We start from the raw sequence: 23448 nt of genomic DNA on the forward strand, positions 1-23448 counted from the left end.
AGCGGTCACTTTGTGAATATTTTGCAGGATGAAGAAGATTTCCTGGCACAGGAATAACGATGCAGGTTTGTTTCTACACCACTTCGGAGCTTGGCTTGGCTCCCTGAGTTGCAGTACTTTAAATGGACGCTGGTTTAGATATACACAGGTTGCTGCTTGACTGTAATGGTCGCGCCGTTGAGCTGTTTCTGCCTATCCTGGACTTAATGAAGTACTGCCCGCAAAAAAGTAATGAAAGTCGCAACAGTCCCCGAGGATTATAGGCAGCTCCCCCCTTTTCGATGGAGAGCTGACTGGTGATTTAACCGGAGGGTCACCTCACCTGAAGCGAGGGGCAAGGTTGAGAAGGTGGGGCCTTCATGGATAACCTCAGCCAGTATGGCATTGCACCACATCACGAACCAGCCGTCTAGTCAACTACGCTGGCCAACACCTCAAACAGTGATACAAGCGTAAGTAGAGCTCAGACTTCAAAAGTACAATTAATCAAAGAAAAAGTACTTTTTGCAGGTTTCTTCTAGCTGTCAGGAACTGATGAATTAGAATTAGAATTAGAATTAGAATAGTACAGCACAGAACAGGCCCTTCGGCCCTCGATGTTGTGCCGAGCAATGATCACCCTACTCAAGCCCACGTATCCACCATATACCAGTAACCCAACAACACCCATTAACCTTATTTTTTAGGACACTAAGGGCAATTTTAGCCTGGCCAATCCACCTAACCCGCACATCTTTGGACTGTGGGAGGAAACCGGAGCACCCGGAGGAAACCCACGCACACACGGGGAGGACGTTCAAATTGGAGTCTTCTTCCCTAGCCTTATATTGAGTGTTTAATTTTTCACTAACATCCTGAAGGCATTGTGTGCAGCATCAATGGATATTGAAGTCTGTGGAGTTCTGCTTAAAGCAACACACCACACCGCTGCGCGTTCCCCCCCCCCCCCCCCCCCAGCCACGTCGGTTCTTTAATCTTGATTCCTGCACAAACTTTACAGCAGGAATTATGTTCTCCCAAATTTGAACAATCTTACTGGGACCTGCAAGCTGAAGCAAGGTGCTAAGGTACAATGTGCAGGCAGCCTTCATACATGGTGAGTTAGTATTTGATGGTCATTTCATTTCTACACCAATTGGTATGCTGTATGTGGAAGCGCTCCGTCTTGTATCATTCGCAGTCAAACCTTCAAAACCCATGGCAGCACCATGTTACTTTCTTCTATTTGGTGTAAAAAAGTATGGATCACACAACGATTGGTCAGACAGTAATACAAGTTCTTTATTTATATAGTCTGATCTTCAAAAACAGTGTTCGCTGTGAGACTACGTGAACACTTCAAACGTCTACTGCTGCTGCTTTATTCTAAGTACAGGATGAAGAAACTACTAGATCACAACTCGTCTTAGTGGTAGCAATTAAACAACAACCTAAACAACAAGGTGGCACGGTGGCACATGGTTAGCACTGTTGCCTCACAGCGGCAGGGACCCAGGTTCGATTCTGGCCTTGGGTGGCTGTCTGTGTGGAGTTCGCACATTTTCTGCGTGTCTGCATGGGTTTCCTCTGGGTTCTCCGGTTTCCACCCACAGTCCAAAGATGTGCAGGTTAAGTGGAGTGACCATGATAAATTGATCCTTAGTGTCCAAACGTTAGGTGGGGTTACAGGCATAGGGCAGGGGAAGTGGGCCCAGGTAGAGTGCTCTTTAGGAGGGTGGGTGCAGATTCAATGGGTCGAATGGCTTTAGTCTGCACTGTAGCGATTCTATTAAGATGAGCATTATCAGAACATTAGGTTATAGATCAACCACAATTTCATTGTTTGTGGAACAGTTTTGAGGGGTAGAATAACCTGCTCCTGTTCCTTTATTTCTTTTCTTTTTTTTTAATAATTTTTATTGAGAAATTTTGATTTTATACAACATTGACGCACCTTAGTAAAATACCGAAAATAACAATAATATTAACAATCATATACATTCGCCCCATCCCCATGAACAACCCAGCATTTTAACAACAACGCATATTAACACACTATAAAGTTACAGAATAAACACTACAATAATGCACCCCCCCCCCCCCCCCCCCCCCCCCCCCGGGTTGCTGCTGCTATTGACCCAGTTACCTATCTCTGAGCCAGGAAGTCCAAAAAAGGCTGCCATTGTTTATAGATGATGATGTGGAGATTATCGTTTATAGAACCCTTGAATTGATCCTCTCAGGGCAAATTTGACCTTTTCCAATTTTATAAATCCCGCCATGTCACTGATCCAGGTCTCCACACTTGGGGGCCTTGCATCCTTCCATTGTAACAGAATCCTTCGACGGGCTACTAGGGACGCAAAGGCCAGGACACCGGCCTCTTTCGCCTCCTGCACTCCCGGCTCTACCGCAACTCCAAAAATCGCGAGTCCCCACCCTGGTTTGACCCTGGATCCAACCACCCTCGACACCGTCCCCGCCACCCCCTTCCAGAATTCTTCCAGTGCTGGGCATGCCCAGAACATATGGGCGTGGTTCGCAGGACTCCCCGAACATCTGGTGCACCTGTCCTCACCCCCGAAGAACCTACTCATCCTAGTCCCGGACATGTGGGCCCGGTGCAGCACCTTAAATTGGATGAGACTAAGCCTCGCACATGAGGAGGAAGAGTTGACTCTGTCCAAGGCATCCGCCCAAGTCCCATCCTCTATCTGCTCCCCGAGTTCCTCCTCCCATTTAGCCTTCAGCTCCTCCACTGACGACTCCTCCACCTCCTGCATTACCTTATAGATGTCAGACACCTTCCCCTCTCCTACCCACACCCCCGAAAGCACTCTGTCCATCGCCCCCTGCGAGGGCAGCAAAGGGAATCCCTCTACCTGTCGCCTAGCAAACGCCTTTACCTGCAGGTATCTGAACATGTTCCCCTGGGGAAGGCCAAATTTATCTTCCAGTTCCCCCAGGCCCGCAAACCTCCCGCCAATAAACAGGTCCCTCAATTTGCTGATGCCCGCCCTTTGCCACCCCCTGAATCCCCCCTCCGTGTTCCCCGGGATGAACCGATGGTTGCCACCCAGTGGAGCCTCCATCGAGGCCCCTGTTTCCCCCCGATGCCGTCTCCATTGTTCCCAGATTCTTAGGGTCGCCGCCACCACCGGGCTCGTGGTAAACCTCTTAGGGGAGAGCGGCAACGGTGCCGTTACCATGGCACCCAGGCTCGTACCTCTACATGACGCCATCTCCATTCTTTTCCACGCTGCCCCTCCCCCCTCCATCACCCATTTACGCACCATTGACACATTGGCTGCCCAATAGTACCCCAGAAGGTTGGGCAGTGCCAGCCCACCTCCATCCCTTCCTCGCTCCAGGAACACCCTCCTCACTCTCGGAGTCCCATGTGCCCACACAAAACTCAGAATACTGCTAGTCACTCTCCTAAAGAAGGCCCTGGGGATAAATATGGGCAGGCACTGAAAAAGGAACAAGAACCTCGGAAGCACTGTCATTTTGACGGACTGCACCCTCCCCGCCAACGACAATGGCAGCATGTCCCACCTCCTGAACTCCTCCTCCATCTGATCTACCAGCCTGGTAAAGTTATGCTTGTGGAGAGTCCCCCAGTCTCTGGCCACCTGCACCCCCAGGTACCTAAAGCTCTCCCCTGCCCACCTAAGCGGGAGCCTACCAATTCCTTCCTCCTGGTCTCCAGGGTGCACCACAAACACCTCGCTCTTGCCTAAGTTTAATTTATAACCTGAGAAGGTCCCAAACTCGGCTAGTAACTCCATCACTCCTGGCATCCCTCCCACCGGGTCCGCCACATACAGTAACAGGTCGTCGGCATACAACGACACCCTATGTTCCTCTCCACCTCGCACCAAGCCTCTCCACCTCTCTGAATCTCTCAATGCCATCGCCAGCGGCTCGATTGCCAGTGCAAACAACAAGGGGGACAAGGGGCAACCCTGCCTGGTCCCTCGGTAAAGCCGGAAGTACTCCGACCTCCTCCTATTCGTAGCCACGCACGCCATCGGGGCCTCATATAACAGCCTTACCCATCTAATGAACCCTTCACCAAATCCAAACCTCCCCAACACCTCCCATAGGTACCCCCACTCCACTCTATCGAAGGCCTTCTCCGCATCCAGTGCCACCACTATCTCTGCCTCCCCCTCAATCGCCGGAATCATAATGACATTCAGCAATCTCCGCACATTCGTGTTCAGCTGCCTTCCCTTCACAAAACCTGTCTGGTCCTCGTGCACAACCCCTGGCACACAGTCCTCTATCCTGGTGGCCAGGATTTTTGCCAGCACCTTAGCGTCCACGTTGAGGAGAGATATGGGCCTGTATGAACCACACTGCTGGGGGTCCTTGTCCTTCTTTAAAATTAACGAGATCAGCGCCCGTGACATCGTCGGGGGCAAAGTCCCCCCCTCCCACGCTTCATTGAGTGTTCGCACCAGCAAGGGGCCCACTAGATCCACAAACTTTTTATAAAATTCCACCGGGAACCCATCCGGCCCCGGTGCCTTCCCTGACTGCATCTGCCCGATCCCCTTAACTAGCTCCTCCAGCTCAATCGGCGCACCCAACCCCTCCACCTTCTCCTCCTGCACCTTCGGGAAAGAAAGCCCGTCAAGGAACCTCTCCATTCCACTCCTCTCCCCCGTTGGCTCCGACCGGTACAGTTCCCCGTAAAAATCCTTGAAGACCTCATTCACCTCTACCCCCTTCCGCACCACATTCCCACTCTTATCTCTCACTCCAGCAATCTCCTTAGCCGCATCCCGCTTACGCAGCTGATGAGCCAGCATCCTACTCGCCTTTTCACCATGTTCGTACACTGCCTCTTGTGCCTTCCTCCACTGTGCCTCCCCCTTTCTAGTGGTCAGCAAATCAAATTTAGCCTGCAGGCTGCGCCTCTCCCCCAACAGTCCCTCCTCTGGTGCCTCTGCATACCTCCTGTCCACCTCCAGCATCTTTCCCACCAGTCTATCCCTCTCACTCCTCTCGCTCCTCTCCCTGTGTGCCCGGATGGATATCAGCTCCCCACGAATTACTGCCTTCAGGGCTTCCCAGACCATCCCCACCTGAACCTCCCCCGTATCATTCACCTCAAGGTACCCCTCAATACTTGCCCGGACCCTCCTACACACCTCCTCCTCCGCCAACAACCCCACATCCAACCGCCACAACGGACGTTGGTCTCGCACCTCTCCCATCTCCAACTCTATCCAATGCGGAGCGTGGTCGGAGATTGCAATGGCCGAATACTCGGCCTCCTCCACTCTCGGAATCAGTCCCCTACTCACCACGAAGAAATCTATCCGAGAGTAGACCCTATGTACGTGGGAGAAGAAAGAGTACTCGCGTGCCCTCGGCCTTACAAACCTCCATGGATCCACCCCACCCATCTGGTCCATAAACCCTCTCAGTACCTTGGCCGCCACCGGCCTCCTACCCGTCCTAGAGCTGGACCGATCCAGTGAAGGATCCAACACCGTATTAAAGTCCCCCCCTATGATCAGACCTCCCGCCTCCAGATCCGGGATCCGTCCCAACATACGCCTCATAAAGCCCGCATCGTCCCAATTTGGGGCATACACACTAGCCAGTACCACCTTCTCTCCTTGTAGCCTGCCCCTAACCATCACATACCTACCCCCCTTATCCGCCACCACCTCCGATGCCTCAAACAACACATTTTTCCCCACCAGAATCGCCACTCCCCGGTTCCTCACATCCAACCCCGAGTGGAAAACCTGCCCCACCCATCCCTTCCTCAGGCGGACCTGGTCCGCCACCCTCAGGTGGGTCTCCTGAAGCATTGCCACATCCGCCTTTAGCCCCTTCAGGTGAGCCAGTACCCTCGACCGCTTCACCGGCCCATTCAACCCTCTCACATTCCAGGTGACCAACCGGATCAGAGGGCGTCCTGCCCCCCTCCCCCGTCGGCTAGCCATAGCCCGTTGACTGCCCGCCCCAGGCCAGCACCCCCTGCTCGACCTCGTCCCCATAGCGACAACCCCTCACCTCTGTCCCCCCAGCCCCCACCAGCTCCTTCTTGACCCTACCAGCAGCAACCCGGTATTCCCCTTTCCCCCCCTCCCTTCCCCCCCAGGCTAGGAACCCTCCCAGCCGCGAACCGTCCTCCATTGCACTTCCGTGGGTCAGCTAACTTCTGCTGACCCCGGAAACTCCCGCCAATAGCCCGACCCCTCCCGAAGTGGGATCATCCCCCAATCTATCCCTCCTCCTGGCACCGCTCCAGCGCGGGGAAGAACCAGTTAAGGCCCCGCCTCCCCCGTCACCATCTCCACCCCCCAGCCCCGCAACACGGGAAACCAGAGGAAAGCCCGCGCTTTTGCACTGCCCCACCACACCCTTCTGACGCAGCTCCCAAATATCAGCCCCACTCCATACCCCCACTCCGGCATAGAATACAACATACCCCCCCGACCCTCCCCTCAAGATACACAGCCCAGACAATGTCCCACAGCACAAAAACAAAAACATAGCAGAACAACCCCTCCGTAAATAACCATATCAAAATTGCAAAAGTACTAAAACAAGAAGAAAACAACAGAAGAAAAAGAGAACACAGCAACAGCAGAATCCAGCACTAATATCTTACAGCCGACCTCGCAACCCCCAACCCCTAGTTCAAGTCCAGTTTCTCCGTCCGCACGAAGGCCCACGCCTCCTCCGGGGAATCGAAATAATAATGCCGGTCCGAATAAGTTACCCACAGGCGCGTGGGCGGCAACATTCCGAACTTTATCTTTTTTCTATAAAGCACGTCTTTCGTCCGATTAAATCCGGACCGCCGCTTAGCCACCTCCGCACTCCAGTCCTGGTAGATCCGCACTACCCCATTCTCCCAATTGCTGCTCTTCACCTTCTTGGCCCAGCGCAGCACGCACTCCCGATCACTGAACCGGTGGAACCTCACCAGCACCGCACGCGGGGGTTCATCTTCCTTGGGCCTCCTGGCCAGCACCCTGTGCGCTCCCTCCAGCTCCAAGGGCAGATGGAGAGATCCGGCCCCCACTAGCTAATTCAGCATTACAGCCACATAGGCTGTCAGGTCCGATCCCTCCAGCCCCTCTGCAAGGCCCAAGATCCGCAGGTTTTTCCGCCTCATGCGGTGATCCAGCTCCTCAAAGCGTTCCTGCCACTTCTTGTGGAGTGCTTCGTGCCCCTCCACCTTACTCACGAGGACCACGGCCTCCTCCTCTCGTTCAATGGCCTGCGTCTGCAACTTCTTGATGGCAGCACCCTGGGTGGACTGAATCTCTGACAGCCTTCTGTTCGTTTCCTGCAGAGAGCTCAGTACTTCATCCTTGAATTCTTTAAAGCAGCGCAGGAGATCAGTTTGTTGTTCCTGGGCCCAGAGTCTCCATTCCTCTGGAGCTCTGTCGGCGGCCATCTTGGATCCCTTCCCCCGTTTTTTCTGAGGAGCTGCTGCTGTTTTTTCCCCCTTTCCACTCCGAGTTCGAGTCATGGACTGCAGGGAAAGTCGTTCAGCACACCTTCCCCCACCGGGAGACGTCGAAAAATTTCCGTTTTGGGCTCTCAAAAGAGCCGAAAAATCTCTTTAAAACGGGAGCTCCCAGATGTGTGGCTTACTGATCCATCACAGCCACCGGAAGTCCTGTTCCTTTATTTCTATGCAACTAGGAGAGTCACAGATGCTTTTCTGTTATTGCTACAGAATCTTTTGGCATATTTCTACAATTTGCTATTAATAATGCAATTCTATTCATAAGGATAAAGACTGTATTGAATCTTTCTGTAACCATCATTCATTGTTTTTTTAAATTCCTTTATCACTTACAAAGCCAGAGCTCAGAGTGAACAGGACAAATCCCTAATCCAGCTCCTTGCCTGCTCCAAAAAACAGTTCAAACTGAATCCAATTCATGGTCCCTCCAAGTGAGACATACCCGATCCAGGCACTTGACCTCACGCTCATCTCAGCCAAAAGGCCGAGAAGCTATCTTGCGTTCATTGTTGGAACAGAACACAAGAGACATCTCAAACCTCCTATACCAGCCAAACACCAAAGTCTGTGCACCAAGTAGATGGACTCCCAGCCTACCTCAAGCCAGAGCCCTTTTTCAATTGCACTCCATGGTCATTTTGTGTTCGGTGTATGAATTCTTCAAACTGAAGCAGTGGCAGGATGTATGATCCTCTTCATGAGACTCCTTACTGCCAAACTCGGGTTCAAGGGAATTCAGTGCTCAGTTTTCATGGTTGAGCTAGGAAATGAGTGTAAAAGTCAGTGGAGAAGCTCAACATTCCTACAGTGCGAAAGGAGGCTATTCGACCCATTGGGTTTGCACTGGCCCTCCAAAAGAGCACCCTAGCCAGGCCCACAACCCCGCTCGATCCATCAACCCCACTTAACCTGCACATCTTTGGACACTAAGGGGCAATTTTATCACAGCCAATCCACCTAACCTGCACATCTCTAGACTGTGGACAGAAACCAGAGCACTCGGAAGAAACCGACGCAGAAATGGGGAGAATGTGGAAACTCAACACAAGGTTGGAATTAGCCCTGGTCCCTGGTGCTATGAGGCAGCAGTGCTAACCACTATGCCACCATGCCACCCATCAGTTGTTGGACCAGTGTACAAGCCATTTCTCTGGACACTTAGAGGTCATTTTAAAACACAATTCAAATTACCACTAATTTATGAACATGAGAGAGGAGAGACAAGGAGCATGATTTCAAATCTATCAAGATCCATACCCGAGCCATGTCTATAAGATACGTTTGTAGGCACCTGGAGCGGGACTCTCCGACTCCCTGCCGGGTCCGCCGGGAGGTGGCGTGAATCCCACCCCGCCGCTGGCTTACGAATTCACCGGCACCGGTTTTCGGGCGGGGATCGTGCCACTCTGGTCGGGGGCCATTGGCAGTGGACCCCCCGGCAATTCTCCGGGCCCTGACGGGCCGAGCAGCCGCGCGTTCCTGCCCAGTCCTGTCAGCGTGAAATGGACATGGTCCAGCCCGACGGGACCTGGCTTGTCAGCCATCTAGCGGGGTCCTCGATTGGGGGGGGGGGGGGGGGGAGGAAAGCGGGCAGGCCACCACACTGGCCTGGCCCGTGATCGGGGCCCACCGATCTGCGGGCGGGACTGTGCCCTGGAGGCACTCTTTCCTTCTGCGCCGGCCTCTGTAAGGCTCCGCCATGGCCGGCGCGGAGAAGAAACCCCCTGCACATGTGCAGGAAACACGCTGGCGGTCCTGCGCATGCGCCAACTCGTGCCAGGTGGCGGAGGCCGTTCGGTGCCGGTTGGTGCGGCGCCGGCCTAGCCTCCAGAAGTGCGGAGGATTCCGCAACTTCCCGGCAGCCCGATGCCGGAGTGGTTCACGCTGTGCTTGGCGCCTGTACGGGCCGCCCCGCCGATTGCGGGAGAATCCCGCCCCTTATTTCTAATGATAGAGGCAAAAATTAGAAAACGTTATCCATTCCCAATGACATTCACATTTTGATGCTTCAAAGTGCCATTTTACCAGAGAAACTGATGTAAAACAAAAAATGCAGCAAATTCGTTACATTAAAATTTCATCTTAAATTATAGCATAGACATAGAACATACAGTGCAGGAGGAGGCCCATCGAGTCTGCAACGACCCACTTAAGGCCTCACTTCCACCCTATCCCCGTAACCCAATAACCCCATATAACCTTTTTTGGTCACTAAAGGCAATTTAACATTACCAATCCACCTAACCTGCACGTCTTTGGACTGTGGGAGGAAACCGGAGCACCCGGAGGGAACCCATGCAGACACGGGGAGAACGTGCGGACTCCGCACAGACAGTGGCCCAGGAGGGAATTGAACCTGGGACCCTGGCGCTGTGAAGCCACAGTGCTAATCACTTGTGCTACCATGCTGCCCATGGCCCGTGGTAGCTACAGGCAGAATGTGGCTGCAGCCTCATGCACAGTGAATTCATGATCTTGGGAAGTCAAGGAAATGCATCAGGTGTGAGGCATAGATGTCAGAAGGGTCTGGCGAGAGGTAACTTGCAGCAGTGTCACAATGCTTATGGATATATTAACAATTCATGGATTGGATGCGGCCTCGCTGGCTCAGCCAGTACCTGTTGCCCATCCCCAATTACCATTAAGAACCATCATAGAATTTACAGTGCAGAAGGAGGCCATTCGGCCTATCGAGTGTGCACCGGCTCTTGGAAAGAGCGCCCTACCCAAAGTCAACACCTCCACCCTATCCCCATAACCCAGTAACCCCATCCAACACAAAGGTCAATTTTGGACACTAAGGGCAATTTATCATGGCCAATCCACCTGGAATTAAGACGGTGATAATGAGTCACTTTCTTGAACTGCTGTGGTCCAAATAATGTAGGTACATCACAGTGCTGTTAGAGAGGGTGAATTGTGACTTTTTGACCCAACAACAGTGAAGGAACGGATATATATTTTCAAGATAGGGTGGTATGTGGCTTGGAAGGGAACTTGCATGGGGTGGTGCCCCCATGCATCTCTGCCCTTGTCTTTTAAGTGATAGGAAGCTACGAGTTTGGAGTGCGGTGTCGAAAGAGTCTTGGCGACTTAGAACCATGGAGTGCCTTCAGTGCAGAAGAAGGCCATTCGGCCCATTGAGTATGCACCGACCCTCCGAAAGAGCACCCTACCGGGGCCCACTCCCCCGTAATCACACCTAAACTTTGGACACTAAGGGAAAAATTTAGCATGGCAAATCCACCTAACCTGCACATCTTTGGACTGTGGGAGGAAACCAAAGCACCCAGAAGAAACCCACACAGACGCAAGATGAATGTGCATACTCCACAAAGATAGTCGCCCATGGGCAGAATTGAACCTGGGTCCCTAGTGTTGTGAGGCAGCGGTACTAACCACTAGATTAGAAAATAGCAAATGTAACTCCTTTATTCAAAAAGGGAAAGAGATTGTAAGCAATTCAGAAAAGGTTTACTAGATTAATACCAGGAATGGGTGGGTTGGTGCATGAGGAAAGGTTAGAGCTTGTAGCCAGTGGAATTTAGAAGAGTAAGGCAACTTTATTGAAACTTTTAAGCTCCTGAGGGTTTTTTAGAATATCCGAGGGGTATTGACAGGGTGGGTGTGGAGAGGATGTTTCTTCTTGTGGGAGAATCGTGAACTAGAGATCACTGTTTAAAAATAAAGTGGGCTGGATTCTCTGTTTTTGGGACTATGTTCCCACGCCGTCGTAAAAACTGGACTTTCATGCCAAAAAAACAGATACGGGCCGCCGCACGTCCGGGTCAGAGGCCATGCATGCGCACAGCAGTGGCCTCCAGCAGCCGCGCCATGCTCCATGGCGGACTCAGACCGCGGAGCAGACCCTAAACATAGTGCCCCTGATCGGCTGCGCACCCGACTCTGACCCCCCCCCCCCGCTCAAAAATTGCTCGGGACTGAAAAGGCCCCCTCGTCCTCTGATCAGCCCACCCCCGACCAGGGCAGCCATGGACTGAGTTCGCAGCCGCCACACTCATATCCCGATTGGCAGGACCATGTTAGATCCACACCACATTGGCCGGTCGGGGGTGGAGAATGGCAGGGCAAGCCTCCAGCATGATACGCGGCACAGAAACTGCCGCCGGTCCCGATTCCATGCGAGGAAATGGGTTCTCCGCGATTTTGTGTCGGGGTGCTGAAAATCCAGCCCAGGGTTTCTCATTTAAGACAATGATGAGAAGAATATCTCTCAGAGAATTCTCAGTCTTTGTAACTCTCTTCCTCAAAAGGCAGTGGAAGGAGAGTCTTTGAATATTTTTTAAGGAAGAGCTGATAGATTCCTGATAAACAAGGGGGTGAAAAGTTATCAGGTGAGTCAGGAATGTGGAGTTGAGATTACAATCAAATCAGCCATGATCTTATCAAATTGCAGAACAGGATTGAGGGGCTGAGTGACCTACTCCTGGTCCTAATTTGTATCTTTATATGTAACTCAGTGCTGCATTCAAACAGGCTACATTTTTGTTAAATCAAGTCCCTAAAACCACAGGATTTATAGAGCGCATCGATGTAAATGTTCATGAAGGACAGATAAAATCGCAGAGAACTGAAGTGGGAAGCTGTGACCTTTCCTGATCTATCGGGAGTGGCAGCAGACCTGATTCCATCCTGCACCCAACCCCCATGCAAAAATTTCACAATTAGGGCCACTTATTCCCTGAGATGGGTGTGGCAAACTGGGATATTTCCAGACTAGAGCTCCCCATCTTGGGAGTGAAATTCCAGCCCTTACTGTCTAACGAACAGGAAACATTTGACTGAGGCATTACAGAGCTGGTGCAACATACTTGTGTCACCAATTTAATAATTATTAATATACAAATTTAAAATAAAAACATTGACAAAAAGCTGTATGGTGGCACAAAATTCATATCTGTAGCACCCATCGTTTGGATGCTGCAAAAAAGGTCCAAATTAGCATTTGAGACACTCACTCACACTTTCAGTGCGAGTTGGGTGGGATACTGTACCGATGAGGACATTCTCGCTTACAGAATGGGCAGATTATGACATCCAAGTGTGCAACGCACTACCATTTTGAATCCCAGCTCTCCAGTTGAAGACCTCAATTAACCTTGCACAGCTAAACATGCACTCAGCAGCAGGAAGGACGTCCACCAGCATTATTTAAATTGTCAACTACTTACAGGTTAGTTGCTGGCTGATTTCCTCTGGCTGTTGCTGCAACTCTACACTTATTTGGCACTTTCTGTATTTGTTTCAAGATAGAGGTCTATTGGGCAGGTGCTGACAGAGCTGTTGCAGACTTCAAAACATCTACACAAAACAGCTGCTCCCACACGTGGTTGGACATTATGCTTGTAATTGAACATGATTTGGAGAATGTGCAGAGGGCATTGTGGCCATCTAAAATGGCTGCCCGCAAAGAGTGATGGGAATTTGGCCAAGCTCGAACACAGACAGGCTGCAGCCTGCAAATATACATACTGCAGCCCAGACTTTATGCGCTCTACCGAGGACAATCAGCTCCAGGTAGAAACTAACAATAAGTGGCAGACTCAGCGGTGTCTGCTTTTCTTATTTGGGAAGGCCTACATGCCTTGCACACTAACAGCCATGGCCGACCCAGCCATCAAGGTGTCCACCCGCAATTGGTCAGGATCGATCAGGGTGAACAAGACCTTATCGATCCATTGGGCCTTCACCTGGGGCCGCCCAAAAGGGCGTGATAGATAGGAGGATAAAAGGAACTACGCAGGCCATCGCTCGCTCTCTTTCAACTGCAGCACAACAGCTACTAACACCAGCCAAGATCAAGGGCCCATGCCATCCACTGAAGGACAACAGAACACAGACTACCTACAAGAACTACAGCCTCCGCCAGATTACTCAAACTGGATAAGGCCTTATCTGCTCTGTATCTGCCGGTCACCTGGAAGTTAGTCAAGGTCATTTAGGTGTGTGAGTTATAGTCCAATGTGCATGAACGTGTGATTAATTCAGTAAATAATCTTGTACATGACAAATAAACTATTATTATACTCAACAACTTGTGTGATTATTTGCCCATCATATACGGATTAAATACAGACTGTGGTTATAAAAGAGCAACAGCATGTAGAGCAGCACATGCTGCTGGAAGAGGGAAAAGAGGAAGTAGAGCTCTCAGCAGGAGGTTATTTTGCCCAAGGTGTTCAGGAAGCACTTTTCCTATCAGAACCTTCAAAAGGAACAGTACGCAAGATGTCTGTGCCTCACTAGTGCAAACTATGTAGGCCATTGCTTCCATGCGAGTAAGATTGAGCTCAAAGTCTCTGCATTAAACCCTATGCTAAATTGTTGCCACACCCCTCCAAGCACCTTGATATTGACCATAGGCTTTCTGACAGGTGTCCCAATTCATCAAACATGAAATTGTGCACACCCATCAGCCTTCTTCTGTACACTGTTCCATTAAAGTGCTCATCTGAGTCCACTGAAGCAACATATATGTGAAACATCAGGTGAAGAATCTGACACTTGGGGAGGTCCTTGGCATGGCTGCAGGCCACAAAATGTCCACCTGCAGGTGCTTCTTCTATGCTATCCTTTAAATTAAGCACAGTGTCAATATCGGAGTTCAAGTGACAATGTGTATTCTTATCGTTGCTTACACTATCTGCAGCTTTTAAATCAGAAGAGAGTTTGGATGAAGGGGTAATAGGATGCAAGGAGGAGGATTAGGTATGAAGATACCGTCACCTTCAATGGTTATGCTGCCTTCATTGTCCGTGGCCTCAGCAATGGGTGCCCCAATAATGGCAATAACTGTTTCCTTCATACAGGGTTGAACACAGGGTTGAATCTGCACTTGTCCTCCACTTGGTTACTGTTATCTCTGGTTGTGCACCACTTTGTCCTCAAGTGAGAGGCAAGTGTATCAGTGTGTTGTGTAATATGTTTCGGGAACATGCCTGCCATGGTTCAATAGCTGGCAGTATGTATAAGCTGTGAATTGTAGATGCGAGGCATGCAATAATACAAGGAGCTCAACACCATCCAGGACAAAGCAACCCGCTTGATTGGTATTCCTTCCGCAAACATTCACTCCCTCCACCACTGATGAACAGCTGTGTGTACCATCTACAACAGTGCATCTCAAACTATCTGATGTGGCGTACCGGCAGTTTTTTTATTTCAATATGCCAGGTACCGGTGAGCGAAACAAGCCAATCCAGGATTACTGTCTCTTTCTTTTCTGGAAACACTCCAAGTACCGGCAGACGATGGCTCGCGTACCAGCACCGGTACGCGTACCACACTTTGAGAAGCACTGATCTACAAGATGCACTGCAGGAACTCACCAAGTCTCCTTAGGCAGCACATTCTAAACTCATGACCGCTATCATCTAGAAGGACAAGAGCAGCAGATACCCGAGAACTGCCACCTCAGTTTCCCTTAAGTCACTCACCATCCTGACTTGGCAATAGATTGTCGTTCCTTCACTGTTGTTGGGTCAAAAATCATAGGACTCCCTTCCTAGCATCACTGTGGGTGCGTGTGAACCTATACCTTGGACTGAAGTGGTTCAAGAAGGCGGCTTACCACGATGTTCTGAAGAGCAATGAGGGATGGGCAATAAATGCTGACCCAGCCAGCGACACCCACATTCAGTACTTTCAAAAATTAATTTATGAAGTGTAAGGGTACAGTGTAATATATGAAGGTCAGAAATGAGCCCTTATTGATAGAGATTATTGGTTGATGAGTGATAAGGCTGTGGTGAGTTTAATAGTATCTGAAACTAGTTGTGCAGCTGACCATTATAGGGTCCATCCAATAACCTTGACCACTCAACAGAGATGGTTGAATGTCTTGTGGATCTGCATCCAAGTCCTCAGATTTGAATCCAAGTATTAACCTCCATTGACTATCTGCTCTCACTGTCCTTTGAGCATATGTCTAGTGGGCTTCTAGCAGTTCCTGTGTCGCATCCAAAAACCTTGGGGCCCATTCTCTCCCATGGTTTTTTTCTTCTGTCTTTCCAACATTAGGATCAGTTGCAGTATGACTTCCAACACCTATTCCAGCCAAATGCCCCTCCTCTTTGAATGGTGCAAGTTACCTTTAAGTGGTGCTCACCTCTCACAATTTTGGGTCCCCTCCTCAACCATGCAGCCACTCAACACTGTCAGTGCTGCAATGATATTTATCGACAGGCAGCACAAAGTTGGTGGGCTGACTGCATCACAATGAATAGGAACAGGTAAATCACGCATCACAGTCCCCACACTAGTTTTCGGCGACTCTGAAAATTAGTTCCCATGTTATCCACAAGTGCACAAACACTATAGTATGTTAAAATTCTTACAACCGGCCACAGACATTAAAGAATTTATAAACGGTAAAAGTGCCATGCCTACATTTGTATTGATGTGGAGATGCCAGCGTTGGACTGGGGTGAGCACAGTAAGAAGTCTTACAACACCAGGTTAAAGTCCAACAGGTAAGAAATATAAGAAGGGCAGAATGTATAACTTGAACTTGAGGACTCAATGACATTTCCTAACCCTGGTCCAATTATATCCTGATCTCTAACCTCACTTAGTCTTCTTCAAAACCTTGGAAAATGAAATGTATGATTATACAAACTGGCACATGTATTAAGATACACACGCTTTTCTCCTACGTCTCAGAGCTTGGCATCTTGGTAAAATAGATTAAGGAACTGATGAGGCGTGGCTGTTTGTGCTAGTCTCCCAGAAGCAAAATATGTCTGATTTTCACTGTTAGAGAACGGGCTTGAAACTCAGTTCTGCAATAACTATTTTTTTTTTAATTTCAAGTACCCAATTCTTTTTTTCCAATTAAGAGCCAATTAAGCATAGCTAATCCATCTACCCTGCACATCTTTGGGTTGTGGGGGCGACACAGGGAGAATGTACAAATTCCACACGGACAGTGACACGGGGCCGGGACTGCACCCGTGTCCTCAGCGATGTGAGGCAGCAGTGCTAAACACTGTGCCACCGTGCTGCCTCTAATAAGTAATTGTTTGATGCACAGTGAGAGTCCACCCCATGTGGTCTTGAAAATATAGCCTGCATGTGAATTAAGGAGTGAACTGACTCCTCTCATATAAGGTGTTAAAAGTCACAATTGTAAAGCGAATAAAGTCTCAGAATTGATGCCCCAATTGGTGTTCTCAAAGGATTCACAAGAGGAATGGATGACTGGAGTAATCTACTGTTGTGTGATAATTTGCAAAATTTCCCTTAAGGAGGTTTCCTACCCAACCTCCAGCATCCCAGCAGCTAGGAATGAGAGCCAGAGCTGTCCCTGAAGCCATTCTCTGGAAATGACAGGGTCCCCATCCTCAAGTATTTATTGACACCATGCGTAAAATAAGTTTTGCAAACAGCTTTTCATGATGCTGGTTTTAAGTGAACAATCGAATGTCAATGGTGGACTAGGCAAATAAAAAATTGAAAGGAACTGTTTTCATCTTAAAAGAGCAGTGTATGGCATTGTATCTCACGGAGTATCATCATGAGGATGACATGAAAATATCATCCCAGCAAAAATCCGGTTGTCTCCCCTATTCCAGGTTTAACAGTACAAATCCTGTGTTGTAAAAGTTTGCACTGTAATGTGAAGTTTTTTCAGTGGCAGCACAGCCTCGTTCATCAGCACCAGCTTTGTTTCAGCTCTGTGCCTGTCCAAAAACTCCACGCTGAGGTGATAACAGCTTTTAAATTGTGCATTAATAAACTAAAGATGAACAGATGCTGCGGAAACGTGAAGTACCTTCACTTCCCTTGTACCCACTTATTTTGACCTCTGCCCATATTTTGTAAATAAAGTCGTTTGAGAATCTAGCGACAAAGTGGAAAGTGCCACAACCTCATCATAATAAATCGGCTTGCAAATGTCACTACCACTACTAGCCTGGTAATCTTTCGTCCCAGTAATCAAATGCTGAAAGGATCAGATTCTCTTCATCTAGTTTTCAGGTTCAATCTATAAGGAGTTATTTTGAGTGCCAAAGCCCCATCCAGCTGCTTTGCACAAAAATAAAGGTGAATTTAAAACAAAATCTTTCAACATGAAATCAGCGGGAAACTTAACAAAATCTCTCAGAAGAAAGCTGGTGACCAAAATTGACTGCTCCATTTGTGTTCTGTCTATATTGCAGTAAACACAGGGACAATATGGAGACTATGGCATGCAGGGCTGTAAGATTCTGTTATTTGGGGGGAAATAATTCTCTGGTTCTGCTCTCTTTCACTCAACAGCATAAAAGAGGATCATAATACGCTTCAGAAACCCATTTAATGCCTGGCAACAATAAATTGATTCAGCACACGTGTCAACATTTCCTTTCAGCAGACTCTTGTCAAAATAGAAATACCAGGTTTCAAAGAGATCATTTTGGTTTGTTGCTATCTTTAATCTTGAAGATAACAACTGCAGTTCAAGCTCTTTTCATGCTGATGTTTAATTACACGTTTGCCGTGCTGAGATCATTTCTCTACATCCGAAGGTACGTGCAGCAAATATAATGCAGACAATCCCTTTCAATGGTGCTACTTTAAGGCTGTTTCCACCTAAATCATCCTCACTAATAAGACTACGGTCAGCCTGCATTCTCACATCAAGAATAAAACTCACGAAACAGCAGCACAGCGAGTGGCAGAGCAGAGAGAACAGCCAAGCCTACCTTGATTTTGCATTTGAATTTCCTCTTCCATCTCCAAGTAGATTATTTGAAAGGTTGTTGAGTGCTAAATGCATGCGATGGCAAAGCACCGGTCTCATAATCATTGAATTTGCAGCACAGTACTATCAAGTCAGGGAGGACAGGGAGGACAGGGAGGGGGGGCTGGGTACCACAGCAAGGTTTTTTCATAGTGAGAAGACTGCCGTTTACCTCGTGGTGGAACACTCCCAGCCTCCGATTACAACCTTAATTCCACTTTCATCCCTGCGAGCAAAACTGCCGGCTGTGCCTGAGCGTAAAACAACAAATCCTCCCTCAGGGGGCTTGCTAAATTGGTCTCACCTAACCTCCGAATGGTTTGACTTCAACTAGGTGACACTTTGTTCTGCAGCTGCTGCACTGCAGCTGGATGGGTTAACCGAGATCCATGCTTCACAGCAACACGCTGAAAATGTAAGGAGCAGGGAGTACATTCAAGGCAGCAGAAACGCCTTAGCAACAGACCTGCAATCTTCAAGACATTGGTGCAAACATAAAGCCTTGCCTCGGATACATAATACCCGGCATTTTTGCTGATCACCTCAGCTGAAAATTCTTTCTTTCTATGCTGCAGAATCCATCCCTGGGTTTGTCAGACATTCCAGATTCTAGCAACATCATCAGCTGCTCTGCCTGCCATATATGGTCATTCTCCTGTGCACAGGATTTCCACGACAGCTAATAGTTCCATCAAGTATAATGTATTGATTAGACCAGCAATTTGTCAAACAACTGTGTTGCATTTGGCCGTGACACTAATGCAGAGGTGATCAGGGAGCAGAAGGAAAATCCCTGATACTGCCTTTAACCCAGTCTAGGTTAAAGGAGAATTCAACCCTCTTGCTGCTTAGATTGACAAACCGCCTTGCTATCTTTTCTGTGGCATGCTTCCTGCTCAGTGCAGTTTAACTGTGCTGAAATCATTTGAGCCGTGCATGATTTAAAATCTGCCAGATCATAATCATGATATTAAAAAGATGTTTCATAATCAACACCGAGGCACTCAGAAAAAGTGCCTCGAATGAGACCAGATGAAGTAGGGTGCATAGTGTTATTAAATCATGTGCCACTGAAGAAATCAAGACGAACTGCACTTCGGATGTTGCATTCAATTAGTTTATTTATTAGTTTTGACTTAAAATGTTAATGTTCATGGAGTAGAAGATATTTTGCTGCCAATTCCATTTGTTTAATTTCCATATATTTGCATTGTTTTCATCCCAAGGCATGTTTTTTATTCTTTCAGAGGACGCATTTATTGCCCTTGAGAAGATGGTGTTAGCCACCTTCGAGAACCTCTGCAGCCCCCCCCCCCATCTGGTGTAGGTGCACCCACAGTGTTGTTTGCAAGGGAGTTCCAGGATTTTGATCAACCAACAGTGAAGGAAAGGCAATATACTTCCAAATCAGGATGGTGTGTGGCTTGGAGGTGAACCCATGTGTCTGCGACTCTTGTCCTTCGAGGTGATAGAGGTCATGGGTTTGGAAGGTGCTGTCGAAGGAGGTTGGGTGAGTTGTTGTAGTGCATCTTGTACATGATACACAAAAATGCAAGTGCTGTATATCATGGGTCCAATACAGAGAGCAAATGCCCTCTGGCCTGTTCCAAATGTGCATCTTAACCCAATGTACGACTGTGAATATCCCATTTCCAACATTATTCACCACCATAACCTGTCAGTTTGATGGTAATTTGCCAACATTCCTGGGTGTCGCTGACTGGGCCAGCATTTGTTGCTCATCCCTAGTTGCCTTTGAACTGAGTGGTTTACTGGGCCATTTCCGTGGGGGCAGTTAAGAGTCAAAGTCATCGCTGCATAGATCTGGAGTCATATGTAGGCCAGACAGGGTAAGGAACCAGAGGGTTTTTACGACAATCGGCAATGGTTTCATGGTAATCATTAGATTTATAATTACAGATTTGGTATTAAATTCAAATTTCACCATTTGCTGTGTTGGGATTCAAACTCAGGACGTCAGAGAATTAATCTGGGTCTCTGGATTACTGGCCAAGTGACAATACCAGCCCTTCCCCTTCGCTCATGATGTGGCACAATATAGATGTTACAACAATTCTAGAACTATATGGTCAGTTTTGTGCAGCAAAATTATGCTATTTAGAAACTAGATCAAGACTATTTTGATTAAGATTGTTTATTCCTCCAGGGTACATCCATCCAATGATTCTGTTTATCCATAGAAACCCTACAGTGCAGAAGGAGGCCATTCGGCTCATCGAGTCTGCACCAATCCTCTGAAAGAGCACTCGACCAAGACCCACTCCCCCCCCCCCCCCCCCCCCCCCCCCGTCCCGTCCCATCCCCATAAACCCACACATTGAGCATGACCAATCCACCTAACCTGCACATTTTTGGACACCAAGGGGAAATCTAGCATGGTCAGTCCACCTAACCTGCACATCTTCCACAACATCCTCGAATAAATAAATAATAAATAATCTTTATTAGTGTCACAAGTAGGCTTATATTAAACACTGCAGTGAAGTTACTGTGAAACCCCCCTAGTTGCCACACTTCGGCATACTGAGGGAGAATTCAGAATGTTTAATTCACCTAACAAGCACGTCTTTCGGGAATTGTGGGAGGAATCCGGAGCACCCGCAGACACAGGGAGAACATGCAGTCTCCGCACAGATAGGAACCTAACCCGGGAATTGAACCAGGGTCTCACTGTGTAAACCGAGTATAAACCACTGTGCTATCGTGCAGCCCATTGTGCTATCTTCCACTTATGATGCCTGCAACTCAATCTTGTCCTCCAGATCTCCAGAGGTTGATCATGACCTCCATAATAATCTGGTGAATATTCCCATTATATGGGGAAATCCTCATTTTCACACTGTAGTTTATTCTGATATGGCATCTGTTCAAAAACATTACCCTTTTGGGCTCTCTCAGATACTGGCTTACTGTTCTGCATTAAAAGCATTTTTGATTTTGTTGACTTAGACAAACAAAAGGATTAAATTGCCTTTGTGACTGTTAATTGAGATTGGCGTTAAACAATATTGTTACATATTTACCTCACTTTTTGATCACTGTTTTCAGTTTTTTTGTTGACAACTTTAGAATAGAGTTGGACTCATGATGTAATCATCATCACTCAACAAAGTTGGAAAAAGACAAAATAAAAGGGTGTCCAATCCCCTTGCATGAACCAGGAAACAGCGAGGCAATGGCTCCTTTGCATGGACAAATAAGAGGCCTAATGCTTGCTTTGCAGACCCACTGTAAAATCGCTGTGTCAAGGCAACAACACAATTGATCAAGTTTATTCTTTAGGAGAGCATTTTCAGGCTCATTTTTCACAGTCACTATAAAAAGAAATAAAGTGGACAAATGTACAGAAGTATGTTTTGTTTATTCCTCGGAGTTTGTAACTGGTTAAATAATCAATGTTCAGTCACAGCCATGACTAAATTCCTGCCAAGGTTTAACAGCCGTCTACATTCTCTGATCCTCAGCATAACTTTGAAATTATGTGATGTTGAAACCCTATAACCCAGGTCAAAACCTGCTTCAGTATTGTGACTAATCCTAAAAGTGCATTGTTAGAATTTCAGTTCACATCCGGATAAATAAACCAAAGACTAAAAGAAACTTAAGTCATCATTGCAAAACGTTGAAACTGATGACAAAAGGGAAGCGTGTTTATTTATATCCACCCGTCTCTAGCTGTAATTTTCATTCTCAAATTCCTGCATTGGAATCAGCCAGAATGCATGAGTCATGACATTGTTGTGGGAATTTGGCAGCCAAGTTAGTAATTATGCACTTGGTTTCACTTGACGAATATACAGGTGGTATACAAATCCATTTCTAATTCCGGCAGTTTCATTTAATGTAGATACATGGATGGCTGAACACAAGCAAATTGTTTCCAAGATATTTTGAAAACACACAACATGGAAATCATGCTTGGCATGTTATTGTTGAGTAATCAGAGGAAATAAATAAATCGATCTATTTGCTGTATCAATGCATTTGGTAACTTGGCTAGTATATAATTCAGCAAAGGAGGACAAAAGGGTTGATTTAAGAACGGGAAAATGTGGGGAACATTAAAAACTGACTGCCAAAGCTTCCGTAGGTATGTGAAGAGAAAAAGATTGGTGAAGACAAATGTGGGTCCCTTACAGCCAGAAACAGGGGAACTTATGATGGGGAACAAAGAACTAGCTGACTAACTAAATACTGACTTTGGTTCTGTCTTCACAAAGGAGGACGCAAATAATGTCCTGAAATGTTGGGGAACACAGGGTTTAGGGAGATGGAGGAACTGAAGGAAATCAGTATTAATAGGGAAATGATGTTGGGGAAACTGATGGGATTGAAGACCCCAGGGCATGATAATCTACTTCCTAGAGTACATAAGGAAGTGGCCCGAGAAATAGTGGGTGAATTGGTGGTCATCTTCTCAGGATTTTATAGACTCTGAAACAGTTCCTGCAGATTGAGGGCAGCTAACGTAACCCCACTATGTAAAAAAGGGAGGTTGAGAGAAAACAAGGAATTATAGACCAGTCAGCCTGATGTTGGTAGTGGGGAAATTCTAGAATCCATTACAAAAGATTCTGATAGCAAAGCACTTGGAAAACAGTGGCAGGAGCAGACAGAGTCAGCATGGATTTAACACCTTGAGGTGGTGTCTGTACATAGTCCAAGTTTCTGAGCTGTATATAAGAAAGGAAAATCATGCTTGACAAATTTACTGGAATTCTTCGAGGTTGTAACGAGTAGGGCTGACAAGGAGGAGCCAGTGGATGAGGTTTATTTGGACTTTCGGAAGGCTTTCGACAAAGTCCCATGTAAGAGATTTGCATGTAAAATTAAAGCGCATGTGATTGATGGTAGTATATTGAGATGGATTAAAAACTGGTTGGCAGAAAGGAAACAAAAACTATGAAGAAATGGGTCTTTTTCCAAATGGAAGGCAGTGAATAGTGGGGTACCATAGGGATCACTGCTAGGACTTCAGCTTCTCACAATATTTATTAATGATTTAGATGAGGAAACACAATGCAATATCTCCAAATTTGCAGATGACACACAGCTGAATGGGAAAGCTGTGAGGGAGATGCAGAGATACTTCAGCATGATTTGAACAAGTTGAGTGAGTGGGCAAATGTATGGCAGATGCAGTACAATGTGGATAAATGTGAAGTTATCCACTTTGGTAGCAAAAACAGGAAGG

General features: G+C 47.7%; 1 protein-coding gene across 5 annotated transcripts in view; it reads right to left on the reverse strand.

Moving 5' to 3' along the window:
* dlgap3 (discs, large (Drosophila) homolog-associated protein 3) overlaps nucleotides 1–18337 on the reverse strand; it is a 1017459-nt gene extending 999122 nt beyond the window's left edge. For all 5 annotated transcript variants that reach the window (XR_005461097.1, XM_038801108.1, XM_038801129.1 and 2 more), the window contains exon 1: nucleotides 18196–18337. The gene's annotated coding sequence lies outside the window, so the exon portion shown is untranslated. The remainder of the gene's footprint in view (nucleotides 1–18195) is intronic.
* Between the last annotated feature and the right edge of the window lie 5111 nt (nucleotides 18338–23448).

The sequence above is a fragment of the Scyliorhinus canicula genome, chromosome 1 (genome assembly GCF_902713615.1).
Source record: "Scyliorhinus canicula chromosome 1, sScyCan1.1, whole genome shotgun sequence".
NCBI classification, from domain to species: domain Eukaryota; kingdom Metazoa; phylum Chordata; class Chondrichthyes; order Carcharhiniformes; family Scyliorhinidae; genus Scyliorhinus; species Scyliorhinus canicula.